A 17,023-nucleotide genomic window follows, 5' to 3' on the forward strand; every position below is an offset into this window, starting at 1 on the left:
GGACCTGTGTTCTTCCCTCACACAGGTTTCAACCTTGAGCAAATTCTAACAATCGGGAAGGTGACGGGATTCAATTCGGCTCAGGCTCTAAACGCCAGGACCTGGGTGAGGTTGCGGTGCGAGGTGCGCTGCGCAGGGACGGGCTGGGTTGGTGACGCGGTCCCGCTGGGGTGGAGCGGTTTCCTTCGGAAAGACGTCAGGCTGAAGGTGCCTGACAGGGAGGGGGCAATGATTAGGCGTGGGCCCACTTTTCCAGTAGGGCTCAAGTAGGCACAGTGCCTGCGACCCATGAAAAAATATATGTATATTTATGTGTATATAAATATACGCATCTTTTAAATCAGCAATAATCGCGTCTCGGATAAGCCTCATTGGCTACGATACTACCTCTGCGCAAAGCTGTACATACAAATCTTTTTAGTTAGAAGCAAGCTCTGGGCTGAGCAGAGAGCCTGATGAGGGGGGCTTCATCCCAGGACCCTGGGATCACGCCCTGATCCGATGGCAACACTTAACCCACTGAGCCACCCAGGCGCCTCCCATGAAAATATTTTAATTAAAAAACATTTTAATCATGGGACAATATTTATTTACTTTTTTTAATGGAATAAAGTACAATATTTATTTACTTAGTTTTTTTTTTTTTTTAATGGGGTAAAGGCCCAAGAAGGCATGTGTCCAGCCAGGGTCCAGCCCATGAAAACAATGCCTTCCTCTGGTGATGTGGAACGCCAGAAGCCAAAGGACAGGGACTAGGGCCCTTTTGGGAACCCAACTCAGGTGTGTGTCTAGAACTCTACTTCACGCGGCACAAAGATGGTCAGATCTACAGAAGCAAAACCCAAAGCCAGCTAGAATCCTTCCAGCTACATACAAAAGTTAATGGTTGTGGAGGTGTCAAAGGAAGCTCAAATTCCAGGCCTGGTCCTGTTCTTGAAATTGTAGACAAACACACTCCCATTTTTCCATCTTACTTTATCCCCTATATTTGCCTATGTGACTATAGTCTGGAGTTTTTATTGGTACCGTCAAAAAATGTATTTCTTAAACTCTGGATTGACTGATGGGGAAGGAAAAACTTATCTTGTGCTTCATTCTTTTTAAAATAGGTTTTCCTTGTTGGCATACTGACAGTGGCTCTGGCATGTTAAAGCTCAGCTCTCTCAGCATTTCTAAAGTCCCCTTTCAAGCCATCTCTTTGCTGACAGAATTAACCTCTTGAGGTAAGAGGAAAGTAAAAAAGAAAAAATTTTTGTAGTGTGAGGAAGAAAAGTCAAGTCTGCCCTGCCAATTAGTGAGCCAAGAGGACAGGCACTGATAAAGCTAGCTGCCAAGTTAATAAGAAACAGGGTTTCTCCCCAAAGGCATGCTACACACTTAAATTCATAAATTGTCATAACGATCTCCCCTCTCTCCTTTGAAATACTAGAGTCTTACTAAATGAGAAACTTTGCCATTTTAAATTCCATCAATAATAATGAAATATCCCACTCTTGCCTGGAGAACCTACAGTCACTTTGACAGAGAAGTGGCTTTGATTTACAACTTAGTTGGAGAGTTTCAATTAAGGAGTTACTGGATACAACGTTCTAGGTGTATCTCAATTTTGTAGTTTCCAAGGAAATAAATAAGGACTCCACAGTTAAGATCTGATGCTGATCTTACACCCACAATCCAAAGCAAGTTTTATTTTATTTTTTAAAGATATTATTTATTTATTCATGAGAGTCAGACAGACAGACAGACAGAGAGAGAGAGAGAGAGGCAGATACACAGGCAGAGGGAGAAGCAGGCTCCTTGCAGGGAGCCCGACGTGGGACTCCATATTACACCCTGGGCCAAAGGCAGCGTTAAACTGCTGAGCCACCCCAGCTGCCCAGTTCATAATGTATTGACTAAAATCTCAAATGATTGTGTTGTTACCATTACAATTCCATTTCTTCCATTCTGCTATTGCTGATTAACATAATGCATTTTCCAGGCGTATTTTAGCCTTATTCTTATAGCAGAGCCAAATCGACTACAGGCTTTTTTTTTTAAATAAACTTTATTTTCCATCAATCTTATTTCCATTTTGTGTGCCTTTGTGGAAGAGCTGCGTAAGACCACTCAGTGGTTGTTCCTACCCATTGAGAGGCCTGGGCAGTGGGAGCTGCAGACCAGTCTTTAGTAGCCAGCCACGTGCTTGGGTCGTCAGTGGGGAACTGCTGAGTAGGTACAGGGGGTGCCTGCATGCCTTCAGATCAGTCTGTGACTTCAGGTGGAGTAGCAAATGAACTCAGAGCTGGAGCTGTCCATTCACCTTGAAACTCCTTGGTCACAGCCTTGTCTACAGCTATACCACCCTGAATGTGCCCAATCTCGTCTGGTCACAGCCTTTGCAGCAGCGGCCTGCTCTTCCTTTTCAATCTCTTCAGGAGCTCTGTAGAAGTAGAGATCAGGCATGACCTCCTTAGTCACCGGAACCTTCCTGTTCACGGGAAATGGTGCCATGCGTGCTCAGAACATCTGGGGCCAGTATCCATCAGACCTATTGAGTGAGCTCCCTTGTTGTTGCAAGGGATGGCAATGTCCACATAGCTCAGAGGATAGTCTGTGTTAACACAGAACAATGATGGCAGGTTAACATAAAACGCTCTGGAAGAGGCTGGCAGGCAGCCCTGGGATTAGTAATCGCTGAAAGTCTCGACTCTCAGAAGGCTGCCTGGGGATCCCTGGGTGGCTTAGCTGTTTAGCGCCTGCCTTCAGCCCAGGGTGTGATCCTGGAATCCTGGGATCAAGTCCCACATCGGACTCCCTGCGTGGAGCCTGCTTCTCCCTCTGCCCATGTCTCTGCCTTTCTCTCTTTCTCTGTCTCTCATAATAAATAAAATCTTTAAAAATAAATTTTAAAAAAGAAGGCTGCCTGGCTCTGGTTACTGAAGGTTTCAGGAGTGAAGCAACCAGCAATAGGAGTGGCTCTAGTAGCAGCAACAAATATCAGCACACCTTTCTGGATTCCTAGATGATATGACACTGCTACCAGTTAGGTTTTCAACAGCAACAATGGCACAAGCTGCCAGCAGAAGCTTCCCAGGTTCTCTTCAGATGTATGATGCAGATACCATCAACTTTACTTTTGCAGATGTACTGTTCCACTTGGAAGTCAAGGTTAGTGCCATCTAAGTGAGTTCCTGCTGCAAGGAGGAACTTAGAGGAGATTCTCCTTCATTTGCAGGACTTCAAGAGCTCCAGACACTGTGAAAGTTTCCCTTTAAGTTATGACAGGAACACAAAACAACACTGTATGGACCCTCTCCTAGGTAGGGCAGAAAGGATCAACTATGGTATTAAACCAGCCTTAGTGGGAAGTTTTAAAGACACATCCAAAGAAGTTTCTAGTGATGTCATCCTTGCTGTCAATATAATCCAGTAAAAACTGTAAAAATGAAACAGAACCTGGAGCCCAAATCTCAAGACCCCTTTAAGTAACTCCAAATGGTTTTTATTGTGCTTCCCCCAGCACTAGGATTTATTTTTTTAAATATTTTTATTTATTCATGAGAGACACACACAGAGAGAGGCAGAGACACAGGCAGAGGGAGAAGCAGGCTCCACACAGGGAGCCCGATGCAGGACTCAATCCCGGGGCACCAGGATCATGCCCTGGGCTGAAGGCAGGTGCCAAACTGCTGAGCCACCCGGGCTGCCTCTAGGATTTATTTTTTTAAGATTTTATTTATTCATTCATGAGAGACACAGAGAAAGAGAGGCAGAGACAGGCAGAGAGAGAGAAGCAGACTCCATGCAGGGAGCCCAATGTGGGACTTGATCCTGGGACTCCAGGATCACACCCTGGGCCGAAGGCAGACACTCTACTGCTGAGCCATCCAGACATCCCCCCAGCACTAGGATTTAATGTTTAGTCATTACATGTCTATTTTTAGGACATACTAGAGCTTTTCCCAAAAACAGTAGGGATGTGTGTGAAGATGCTGGACTTTGTTTCCTGCTTGAGAAATCCTGAGTTCTATCTCCAGTAACAGAGATACTAGAACCTTTATGAAGGGGCTTTATAAGCTAATACATCTTATTCATTATCTCCCTGTCCATCCCACCTTTATTCTTCAGGTATGATAGAAAGGATAAAGAGAACCTTCAAACCTAAAGTAGCCAAACTTGCAGAAAATTCTAAATTTCTTTGGTATAAATTAATGATAAGGACAACTCCCAACAGAGCTCAATGATTTTCTCCCTAGGAACTGATAATCAGGCCTTCCTATATGTCTGGAAAGACTGCCCTTAATTTCAGTGTCTACCACATATAGCCTAACAGCTAAATATTACAAGTATACATTGTTACACTCAATAGGTACCAGAAGCATTTCTACAGCATCCTCTAAAACAGCCACTTCACAGTTTAAAGCCTCTTCTAAAAGAGACATCAGGGATCCAAAGACCTTACCACATATCATTAACACCTACCATAACAGTGAAACTCCAGACTTGATCCTTGAATGTACATCTCTCAATTTAAATATATTTACAACCCTCAAATCACTGGAAGATTGGATCAGCTGGAGACCTCAAACTGGGAATTCTAAGCAATCTTTTCTTTTTAAGATTTTTTTTTTAATTTTTATTTATTTATGATAGTCACACACACAGAGAGAGAGAGAGAGGCAGAGACACAGGCAGAGGGAGAAGCAGGCTCCATGCACCGGAAGCCCGACGTGGGATTCGATCCCGGATCTCCAGGATCGCGCCCTGGGCCAAAGGCAGGCGCTAAACCACTGCCCCACCCAGGGATCCCTTTTTTTTAAGATTTTATTTATTTATTCATGAGAGAGAGAGAGAGAGACAGAGAGAGAGAGAGAGAGGCAGAGACACAGGCAGAGGGAGAAGCAGGCTCCATGCAGGGAGCCCGATGTGGGACTCAATCCCGGGTCTCCAGGATCACGCCCTGGGCTGAAGGTGGCGCTAAACCACTGGGCCACTGGGGCTGCCCCTTAGCAATCTTTCAAAAGCAGATGATGGCATGTAAGAGACCCCTTTCATCTAAAAAGGCTAGATGTGGGTGGGATGCCTGAGTGTCTCAGCAGTTAAGCATCTGCCTTTGGCCCAGGGCATGACCCTGGATGGAGCCTGTTTCTCCCTCTGCCTATATCTCTGCCTGTGTGTGTCTCTCATGAATAAATATAATATTTTTAAAAATTAAAAAAAAAAGGCTAGATGCAGTGAGACTGATTGCAGTTCGACTCACTAAGCAGTTTCTTCATGCAACCCACGTGCCTGCTCATTTTATTAATTATTAATTAAGAACAACATTAGTAAGTTAAAGAATATTGCATGATTCCATTTATATAAGGTTCAGAAACATGTAAGAAGGAAAGGTCCAAAGGACTCTGGTAATAGTCTTTAATTTGATCTTGATAGTGTTTTCAGCAGGGCTACTTTGAAAATTCACTGAGCTTCAGCCTCATGATTTATACGTATAAGTAGGTAAATTAAACTTAATTTCTAAAAAGTTTAGAGATCTAGGATGCCTGGGTGGTTCAGGAGTTAAGTGTCTACCTTAGGCTTGGGTCATGATCCTGGAGTCCTGGGATTGAGTCCCACATTGGGCTCTCCTCATGGAGCCTATTCTGCCTGTGTCTCAGATGAATAAAAAACTAAAATCTTGAAAAAAAAAAAAAAAAGGTGGGGGGATCCCTGGGTGGCGCAGCAGTTTAGCGCCTGCCTTTGGCCCAGGGCGCCATCCTGGAGACTCAGGATCGAATCCCACGTCCGGCTCCTGGTGCATGCAGCCTGCTTCTCCCTCTGCCTATGTCTCTGCCTCCCCCCCCCCCCCCCGTGTGACTATCATAAACAAACAGACAAATAAATAAATAAAAGATAGCCTGTGGGAAGAGCAGAAGGTCAAAACCACATGTTGACCACTGAAAATCATTGAAGAAAATGGGCCTTAGGGGAGGAAGGCAAGGTTGAGAAAGTATACTTATTTTGTCAAAGGCTAAAGTGGTCTAATAAAACAGGAGCAAAATTTACTTTGGAGATGGCTAAGGGTGAGCATGGGCTGCGGAATTTGAGGTTACCACTGCAGACTTCTTGGCAGCCTGAATGTTCAAGGAAAGATAGGCCAGGGATCCCTGGGTGGCTCAGTGGTTTGGTGCCTGCCTTTGGCCCAGGGCGTGATCCTGGAGTCCTGGGATCGATTCTCGCATTGGGCTCCCTACCTTGCGCCTGCTTCTCCTCCCTCTGCCTGTGCCTCTGCCTCTCTATTTCTCTCATGAGTGAATAAATAAAATCTTAAAAAAAAAAAAAAAAAAGAGGCCAAATAGCACCTAAGACCAGGGAAGGTTTTTACATTTTTAGGGAAAAGATTTTCTTTGGCTTACCACTCAAGAGGTAACAGAAGGACTTTGGTTAAGTTGATCAGAAATAGGTGGCTCAATTAGTGCTAAAGAAAACCTGGAAGGACACTTGCAATTGTGAAGTAAATAAACCCATCTATACAAAACGATATGCCAATAGATTTCTTAAGGGTGGGAATGTTAAGGGAATTGCATCAACTGCCTCTTTTCCAGATCAAGTACTTTGTAAAATCACCTAGAGCCAGGGAGGACATGATCTTATCAGTGAGGAGTGGAAGGACTGACAATAGAGAAAATGAATAAATGCAACACAAGCAGGAGTACTTAAGATTAGAGTGAAAAATATTTGAAACAGATAACAGAAAAAGTCAATAAAATAAAAAGTGGGTCCTTCGAAAAGACAAACAAGACAAAACCTTTTGCTAGACTGACAAGGAATAAAATTTAAATTACTAAAATCAGGTGGGGGATGGGATAAGATCAATGATGGGTACTAAGGAGGGTACTTGTTTTGATGAGCACTGGATGAATCACTGAATTCTTCCCCTGAAACCAATATTACACTGTATATTAACTAGAAATTAAATAATATTTTGAAAAGAAAAAACATCAACAAGTATATACCAACAAATTAAGTTGAAGAGGGATGCCTGGGTGGCTCAGCAGTTGAGTGTCTGCCTTTGGCTCAGAGTGTGATCCCTGGATCCAGGACTGAGTCCTGTGTCGGGATCAAAGCGGGGAGCTTGCTTCTCCCTCTGCCGATGTCTCTGCCTCTCTCTCTGTATCTCTCATGAATAAATAAATATTGAACAACTCTCTCTCTCATGAATAAATAAATATTAAACAACAACAACAAAACAAATTAAGTTGAAGAAAAGACCAAATTCAGATGATTTTACTAGTGAATTCCACCAAATGTTTAAAAGAGAATCCACCCAATATTTAACTTAAAAAAAAAAAAGATGGAGTACTTCCCAACTCACTCCATGAGGCCAGCGTTACCCTGATACCATAATCAAAGACCTCACAAGAAAATTACAGACCAAAATACTTTATGAATATAGACGCAAACATCTTCAACTAGCAAATCAAATAAATCCAGCAACACTAAGAAAGTATATACCATGAGCAAGTGAAATTTATCCCACAAATGCAAGGGTAGTCAATTAATGTAGGGGCAATTGGCTGACTGACTCAGAGGAGTGTGAAGCTCCTGATCTCAGGATCTTGAGTCCAAGCCCCATATTGGAAGTATATTACTTAAATAAAAACTTTTCTTCAAAAGTCAATTAATGTGATATACAATGTTAATAGAACAAAGAACGCATGATCATCTCAACAGATGCAGAAATGTATTTGACAAAATCCAACATTCATTCATGTTAAGAACACTACTCACTAGGTATGGAAAGGAACTTCCTCAACCTAATAAAAACCATTATCACAAAGCCCACAGCTAGCACCATACATTGTATGGAATGGTGAAAGACTTGAATTCCACCACTTCTCCAGGCCCCCAGAGATCAGGAACAAGGTAACGATGGCTGCTCTTTTACTTAACATTGTACTGGAGGTTCTAGCCAGTGCAATCAGGCAACAAAAACAACAAAATAAAAGGCATGCATACTGGAAAAGATAGTAAGACTGTCTTTACACACCAATAAAAAGATTTTGTGGGATCCCTGGGTGGCGCAGCGGTTTGGCGCCTGCCTTTGGCCCAGGGCGCGATCCTGGAGACCCGGGATCGAATCCCACGTCAGGCTCCTGGTGCATGGAGCCTGCTTCTCCCTCTGCCTGTGTCTCTGCCTCTCTCTCTCTCTCTGTATGACTATTGTAAATAAAAAAAAAAAAAAATTAAAAAAAAAAAAAGATTTTGTAAGTAGGCAATCAATCCTAAGAAATACACACACTACCATAAAAAATGAGTTCAGTAAGGTTACAGGATGAGATGATAGATCAATATACACAAAAATCCACTGTGTTTCTATATACCAGCAACAAACAACCTAAAAATGAAATTAAGAGAATTCTAGTCGTAAGATCTTTAAAAAATACTTAGGAATAAATTTAGCAAGTGCAAGACTTGTATACTGAAAGTTAAAAAACATTGCTTAAAGAAATTAAATATCTAAATAAATGAAAGTATTTTGTGCATGGTTTAAAAAACTCAAAATATGAACTTAGACCCTTATCTTAATACTCAAAATTAATTTGGAGAAAGACTGCAGATTTGAATGCAACAGCTAAAACTACAAAAACTCTTAAAGAACATAAAAGTAAACTTTCATGACACTGGTTTAGGCAAAGGCTTTTTTTGTTGTTTTTTAAGTAAGCTCTATGCCCAACATGGGGCTTGAACTCACAACTCTGAGATCAAGAGCCGCATGCTCCACTGAGCCAGCCAGGCACTCCTAAGCAAAGATTTTTTTAGATTTACTACCAAAAGCAAAAGTGATAAAGTTGGTAAGTCGGAGTTCATCAACATAAAACCTTGTGCCTTAAAAGACACCATCAACAAAGTGAAGAGACAGGCCACACACTGGAAGAAATCACTTGCAAATCATGTAGTCTACAAACGATCTATCTTATAACATTAAGACAACCAATTAAAAATGGATAAAATATATTAATAGTTCATCTTATTAATGATCAATAAGCACATAAAAGGATCCTCTAAATCATTGGTTATTAAGAAAAGGAAAGTAAAAGCACAAAATTGCACTACAGCACCAAATCAAAGACAATTACAAGGATTGAGGATGTGGAGAAACTAGAACCCTCATACACTTCTGGTAGAAATGTCAAAAGCCACTTTGGGAAAGGTTGCCTGTTTCTTCATGATCATTCCTGGATATCTACTCAAGAGAAATGAAATAAAATCTTATAAGCAAACGTTTGTAGCATTTTTTCATGACTCCTAAAGGATAACAATCCAAATGACCAATAACTGGTCAATATATAAACAAAATGTACGGGATCCCTGGGTGGCTCAGCGGTTTAGCGCCTGCCTTTGGCCCAGGGCGCGATCCTGGAGACATGGGATCGAATCCCACGCCGGGCTCCCGGTGCATGGAGCCTGCTTCTCCCTCTGCCTATGTCTCTGCCTCTGTGTGTGTGTGTGTGTGTGTGTGTGACTATCATAAATAAATAAAAATTAAAAAAAAAAACTTAAAATGTACTACATCCATACAATGAAGCACTAGTTGGCAATTAACAGGAAGGAAATACTGTTGCGTGCCATAGCAGGATGAACCCTGAAAACATGATACTAAACGAAAGAAGCCAGATACAAAAAGATAAATATTTTATGATTCTGTTTATATAAAATCTTTATAGAGATTGAAAGAAGATTGCTTGTGGATAGAGCCCGGTGACTGTAAATGGGCACAAAGTTTCTTTGGGGGGGAAATGGAAATGTTCTCAAATTATACTGCAGTGGTGATTTCTTTTTTTTTTTTTTAAATTTTACTTATTTATTCATAGAGACAGAGAGAGAGAGAGAGAGAGAGAGAGAGAGAGAGAGAGGCAGAGACACAGGCAGAGGGAGAAGCAGACCCCATGCAGGGAACCCGATTAGGGACTCTCTCACCAGTCTCCAGGATCACACCCCCGGCCGCAGGCGGCGCTAAACCGCTGCACCACCAGGGCTGCCCTCAGTGGTGATTTCTAAAGTCACTACATTATATATCTTTCATCAGAACTGCAGTCCAAAATGTCTGTGCTAAGTATGTTGGCAAAGTAAGAGTCATCTTCTCACTCATTATTAAGTGAAATTTTATTTTTCTTAACAGAGCCATCTGTGATCTTTAAAATAAGTTTCTATTAATAACAAATGAAAGGTAACAGAATGACACCCCAAAATGGCTGTAGAAGCTCAGGATATGCCATCCCCAAATAAGCTGCTTTGATACACCCTTTTGAGCTGTAGGTGCTTGAAAAACAGCTAATGCAGGGAATTCACCTTTCCTGCCTAAAGGTAGATGCTCTGAAAGGAATTCAATTAGCATAAATCCCCTCCTTGCTCGGTTCCTCAATCAGGTAATACTGAGAAAAATGGACATGACGCGCATAGATAAACTGTCACAAACTACCATACCTCCCATCTATTCTTTGAAGTGCCCATTCATCTTTCCTAAAAATAACTTACTCTCCCTTAAGAGGCTTATATTCCTCCTGTTTCTCAAAAACTCAGAAGAGTATAGGGCAAATTACCCCCTCTCCCCAAAGCAGGACAAACACATTCTATGACAAAACTCCAAATATAGTCTAGGCTTCTGGGTGCCTACACCTGCGCATCCACACAGCCCACCCATGTTCCACGTTTGCTTTGTGTTGAGGTGAGCATTCAAATTAAGGGATTAAGGAAAAGCCCTGGCATCTTAGAGTTTTCTCACCAGCTGCTAATATAGACAATCCTCATGGTTTCCACCAGCTTCTCCTCCTTCTCTGCCTCTGAAAGGAAAAAACAAAACAAAACAAAACAAAACACACACTTGACAGGGCCACCCACAATGCTGGCTTGTCGCAAAACCCTCATCCATTATAAATGGAACCAGAGGGAGCCTGCCCTGCTTTTTTTTGGGGGGGGGGTGCTAAGTTGGGCATGTGACGGAAACCCTTTGAGGTTAGGCAGGTAGAGGGGGTACAGAGGGTGACACCGATTTCCCCCTTCCGTCTAATCTCGCTAATTCTTCAGGACCCAGAGGATTGCGCTTTCTCCAGCGTGGGCTCTAGGAAGCTCCCCAGGCCTTGCGGAAAGGTTAACCGCACTCCTCACCCAGGCGGGGGCCTGGGTTTATCCCCACCCTCCACCCTCACACAGCCACCTAGGGCCCACGCCGTCCTTCCTATCCTCAAGTGACTCACGCATGGGGAGTTGCCTTCTTTTGCAGAGGAAAACAGAGTAAACGTTTTCCTTCTAGCGATCGGTGGGAAGATGGGAGATCCTAGACGTGTCCTTGGGGTCCAGAATTGGCGCTTGCAGCAGCTCGGTCCACCGCTACAAGTGTAGAACTCGGTGCGTGGGCTGTGCGCGCGAGGCGGGGGCACCAGGGGACAGGCCCGAGCTGGCCCAGCCACTGTGCGGGGGGTGGCAGGAGAGGGAACGCGCCTGCGGAGGCCTGGTGGGGCGACCCCATCCAAGCACTCCTCAAAGACCTCTGCCGCCTGCTCTGGGGTGAGGTCAAACACCGCCCGCGGCGGGCGTGCTCCTCTAGAAGCGGGTCGGGGAAAGCGGCGCAGATCGAGGCGTCCAGGGCCTTCCAGGTCAATCCTCTCCTCCCGGGCGCAGCCGCCGCCCGGTCTCGGTGGAAGCGGTAAGCCACCTTCCGCGGGACGCCGGGGAGCCCAGCGAGCGGCCCCGGGCGTTTGGGCGCGGCAGGCCGGGGCGGGGCTCGGGAGCCGCCCACCCCCGCGGCCCGGGGCTGCCCCGGGCGCGCGACCTTGGGTCGCGCGGTGCCGGGAGGCCCCCCGGAGGGCAGCTCAGCGCACGGGCGCGCCGGGGGCGGCGGCGAGGACCCGCCCGAGCGGCCGGGGGTCGGGGCTCCGGGGGGGCGGGGCGGGCTGCTTCCCGCGGGCAGTTCCCCTCCGCCCGCCCCCGCGCGCCGGAGCAGCGCCGCCGGGTCAACCGCAGGCAGCGCGGCCCAGGCAAGGCGCACAGGCCGGCGTTTGAGACCTACGAGGGCGAAGCGGGCGAGAACGGTCCCGCCTGCCTCTGCTTGCTCGGATGGGCTGGAATCCATGGAGGCGCGAACCAAGGCTTTCTCTCGCCGTTCCGAGCACGCGGGCCTGCGCCTGGCACAAAATGTTTATGGAAGGAGCACAGAACCCCGGATTTCGGCTCCTGCTTTGCCACCTCCTGGCTTTGTGATTCGGAGCAGTTTATCGAACTTCTTTGTTCCCCGATTTCCTCATCCGTAAAATGTGAACCAATAAAAATAGTAGTACTCCTAGGATCGCTCAAGAGATTAAATTGAATGCACGCGGGACCCCTGGGTGGCTCAGCGGTTGAGCTCCTGCCTTCGGCCCAGGACGTGATCCCGCAGTCCCGGGATCGAGTCCCGCATTCGGGCTCCCTGCAGGGAACCTGCTTCTCCCTTTGCCTATGTCTCTGCCTCTGTGTGTGTGTGTGTCTCTCGTGAATAAATAAATAAAATCTTTAAAAAAAATACATTGAAGGCATGCAAGGAACTCAAGACAATTTCTGGCTTGTAGGATTTTCCTAATTCAATAAGTATAATTAGCATTATACACCACGCTGCAACTGGCACGTTTAGACTGCGGCATTCTGCCGCCAACAATAACTAGTTGCTCTGAATTCGGGATCCTGCCTCACTCTCCTTTTTTCTCTTTCTACATTTCCTCCTCACCAGTACTAAGTAGGGGAATGTGACCTTGAGCAAGAGGTCTAACCTCTCAGTCCCTCACTTTTCATCTGTATAACATATGATAATAATAGAACTGGGACGTTTAAATGAATTATTAATTTTTTACAGATTTTATTTATTTATTCATGGAGGCAGAGACACAGGCAGAGGGAGAAGCAGGCTCCATGCAGAGAGCCTGACGTGGGAATCGATCCAGGGTCTCCAGGATCATGCCCTGGGCTGTAGGCGGCGCTAAACCGCTGCGCCACTGGGGCTGCCCCGTTTAGATGAATTAATAAAGTCCTTAGGTTGTGCCAAGCAAGTGGAAAATAGTATCAGCTGTTACTATCTGCATGCATAATTTTTTCATGCTATAAATATTTCCATTAAAAAAGAACCTCAGATGTAGAATTACTATTTCAAAGATCACAAACTTTTTATTTTCCTTAGAGATTGTTTTTTTCTCTTGCAGCCCTATTTGTATCAAACTACAACGAATCATAGCAAAAAAAGATATTTAATATATCCAACTCCCTACCTGACACCTGCACTATAATAGGTATCTCTCATTTAACCTGCTCCCCACATCTCCCCTTTCCTTAGTATTCTTCCTTTCAGTAAAGGCCACCACCATTCACCTGCTTGACTCCTCTCTTTGTGTCACATTTGATACCTGTAAACAAATCCTGTGAGCTCTACTTTCAAAATGTATCTGAAATAAGACTACTTATGGCTTCCACTGCTGAGAAACTAGTCCAATCTTTTTTTTTTTTTAGATTTTATTTATTTATTCATGAGAGATACACAGGGGGTGGGGGTGGGGGTGGAGAGGCAGAAGGAGAAGCAGGATCCATGCAGGGAGCTTGACATGGGACTCAATCCTAGGTCTCCAGGATCACGCCCTGGGCTGAAGGCAGCACTAAACTGCTGAGCCACCCCGCCTACCCGAAACTAGTCCAATCTAAGCCATCACCATCCCTTGCCTCTGTAATATCTTCTACATGGTCTTATAGGTGCTTAAGTCACAACTTTTCCATGAAATCAAAATATTTCCCCCTTAATATCTATTTAGTGGCTGGAGTGACCTTTTGAAAATTTGAGTTCATGTCAGTCTCCTTGTCCGTGGAACAGAAAAGGAAGTCCAGGAATAAACAAACAATATATATATATATATATATGTACAAAATAGGGTGGTATATAATAAAATTATTTCAAAAGTGATGGGGCACTGGGTATTTTGAAAATAAATTTGGATGGCTAACTGACATGCACATAAAATTTTTCCAGAAAGAATAAAAATTTTGCTTTTTTAAAAAAGATTTACTTATTTGAGAGAGAGGGTATGCATATGAGGGTGCAAGTGTAGGAAGGGGCAGAGGGAGAGAATCTTCAAGCAGACTCCCTTCCGAGCACTGAGCCCACCTCATAGCCATGAGATCATGACATGAGCAGAAACCAAGAGTCAGATGCCTAACCAACTGAGCCACCCAGGTGCCCCCCAAATTTTGCATCTTTTAAAAGGCAGTGCTGGAGGCAGCTGGGTGGCTCAGTCAGTTAAGCATCTGCCTTCCGCTGGTGTCAGGATCCCAGGGTCTTGGGACAGAGTCCAACCTCAGACTCCCTGCTTGATGGGGAGCCTGCTTCTCCTTCACCCTCTGCGGCTCCCCCTGCTTGTGCTTACTCTGTATCAAATAAGTAAATAAAATCTTCCTAAAAAATAAACAAAAGGCAGTGCTGTTAGAATATATAGATTGATGTTTATATAATTTGAGGATAAAGAGAACCAGATCAAGGGACCAAATGCTATCACCTAAAAGAACAATGAATAGTTTTTTTTTTTAAGATTTTATGTATTTATTCATGAGAGACACACACAGAGAGAAGCACAGACAGAAGCAAACGGAAAAGCAGGCTCCCTGCGGGGAGCCTGATGCAGGACTCGATCCCAGGACCCAGGGATCATGATCTGAGGCGAAGGCAGATAGATGCTCAATCACTGAGCCACCCAGGCGTCCCCAATGATAGCTTTTTGCTGAATTAGCATTAAAGCGGCTTTTGATGGAAAAAAATTCCTCCCCAATATGAAGTAAAAAGACAAATTATAAAGAGAAGAACATACAGTATCTAATAAATACATGTCTAACGACATGGAGAAATGCCTATTTCATAAAGTTTAAGGGTAGACCTCAGATCACAAAACAATACATGGCAGATCTCAGAATTTTGCCTGGAAAAAAAATTGGAACAAATTTATATCTAGGTTGTATTTTCATTTTTTTAAATAGTGTGAACACATATTAGTTGTATAATCATCTTGAAGCTGAAGTTAACTAGCCTCATTGATGGGGAAACAGTGGTTCCCTCAAGGGATGGTGGTGACTTGCTGGGGTGGGGGGACCAGGATTCGTTCCTCAGAGGGCTGAGGGGACCCCTAATCTCCCCGAGTGAGGACCTGGCCGGCAGCCTCCACAGCCTCGCCCCGTCCGGGCAGGGGCGCCGCGGGACTGGGGCGGCCACACGGAGCGTCTTCCCGGCTTCAGGCCCGGGAGCTTCGAGGACCCTCCGCAACCGCTGGCCCCGGAGAAAGGCCCGCGCGCGCTCTCCGAGGTTAAGGGAGCGAGAGGAAATAGAGCAGCGGCCTGGGGCCCGTTCCGTTTCTGCCTGCAGGGCGGGAGCAGGCGCCCTCTCCTCCGCAGCCCTGGTCAGACCTCTCCTGGAGCTGAAGGTGTGAGCGAGGGGAAACCTTTCAGAAGGGGCGGGCAAGGTCGAGGGGCCCTCCGGTCAAAATCGCACTGGAATTCCGCCTTTTTATCTTTATCCGTGCCTGGAGGGGAAAAGTAGATGGTAGACAAGACCGAAAGTCCTGCAATCATACTGATTCTCTACTTTTTTAGAGAAAATTCTAAGTTCTAGTTGGGGTCTAGAGTAAAAGGTATCACTTTTTTTTTTTTTAATTGCAAAAGTCTTAATGTCACAGATCTTCGAGATGTATTTTGCTCTATCTTATGAGTAATTTAAAATACAGAAAAGTACCTGTAAATACCATTTTAGATATGCTTGTCCTCAGCACCTCTCACCAAGAATGTTAAATTATTTGCTGGTCAACTGCGCAAGGGGCAAAAATTAGCTGATCAAATTAAAACCAAAACTAAAATGAAAAGTTGACACAAAATTCCTCTTTTCAAAAATAGACGTTATTTCCAAAAAGCAGTTTTAGGTCCATAGCACAGTTGATCTGTGAGTCCACAGATTTTCTATAAACTTCCAACTACCTCCTCTCTCCCAACCCCTATTACACAGCCTTTCTCACTATCAACATCCATCACCATACTGGTACATTTGTTACTATAATGAACCCACATAGACACATAACTATCACTCAAAGTCCATAGTTTACCTTAGGGTTCATTTGGCTTCTACAATGAGTTAGGAGGTATTTCCTCTGCTTCTATCTTCTGGAAGAGATTGTAGAGAATTGGTATAATTTCTTCCTTATATTTGGTAGAATTCTTTATGTGGCAGAATGAAGTGAAGTATTCAGAAAGTAGAACAATACTGGGGACACCTGGCTGGCTCTCCATAGAGCTTGCAACTCTTGATCTGAGGGTTATGAGTTCAAGTCCTACAACGCATGTAGAAATTACTCAAAAATAAAAAACAAAACAAAAAAATTTAAAACAAAAAACCCCCCAACAAACAAAGAAAATAGAACTATAGTTAAAATTTTAAATGCTCTATGAAAGACACTGTTATGAGAATGAAAAGACAAGCCACAGGTTCAGAGAGCTTAGAGGGAAATTTATAGTCTTGAATGCATATATTAGAAAAGAAGAAAAATCTAAAATCAAACATCTAAGTTTACATCTTAGGAAACTAAAAAAAGAAGAGCAAATTACAAAGTAAGCAGAAGAAAAGAAATAATAAAAATTAGAGTAAATATCAATGAAAATGAAAGCAGAAAATCAATAGAGAAAATGGATCAACCTAAAAGCTGGTTCTTTGAAAAGAGCAATCAAATCAGAAACTTCTAGCCAGGCCAACATAGAAAAAAAGAAACAAGACACTAATTACTAATATCAAAAATGAAAAAGGGGACATCACTACGTATCCCATGGACTTTAAAGAGATAATGAAAGCATACTATGAACAACTCTATGTCCATAAATTTGATAGATGAAATGAATCAATTCCTTGAAAGACACAATCTGCCAAAACTCACAAGTAGAAATAAACTGAATAGGAAAAAAAATTAAGAAATTAAATCACTTAATTTTACAAAACAGAAAGGACCAGGCCCAGATTTAT

At 43.8% G+C, this 17,023-nt stretch overlaps 2 pseudogenes; both read right to left on the minus strand.

The window, feature by feature from the left end:
* Positions 1-275: 275 nt before the first annotated feature.
* LOC129513224 (U4 spliceosomal RNA) lies at positions 276-401 on the minus strand (annotated as a pseudogene).
* A 1,662-nt stretch (positions 402-2,063) lies between these two features.
* Positions 2,064-11,223, minus strand: LOC129512382 (40S ribosomal protein SA-like; annotated as a pseudogene).
* Between the last annotated feature and the right edge of the window lie 5,800 nt (positions 11,224-17,023).

Source organism: Nyctereutes procyonoides, unplaced genomic scaffold (assembly GCF_905146905.1).
Source record: "Nyctereutes procyonoides isolate TBG_1078 unplaced genomic scaffold, NYPRO_anot_genome, whole genome shotgun sequence".
In the NCBI taxonomy this organism is placed as follows: domain Eukaryota; kingdom Metazoa; phylum Chordata; class Mammalia; order Carnivora; family Canidae; genus Nyctereutes; species Nyctereutes procyonoides.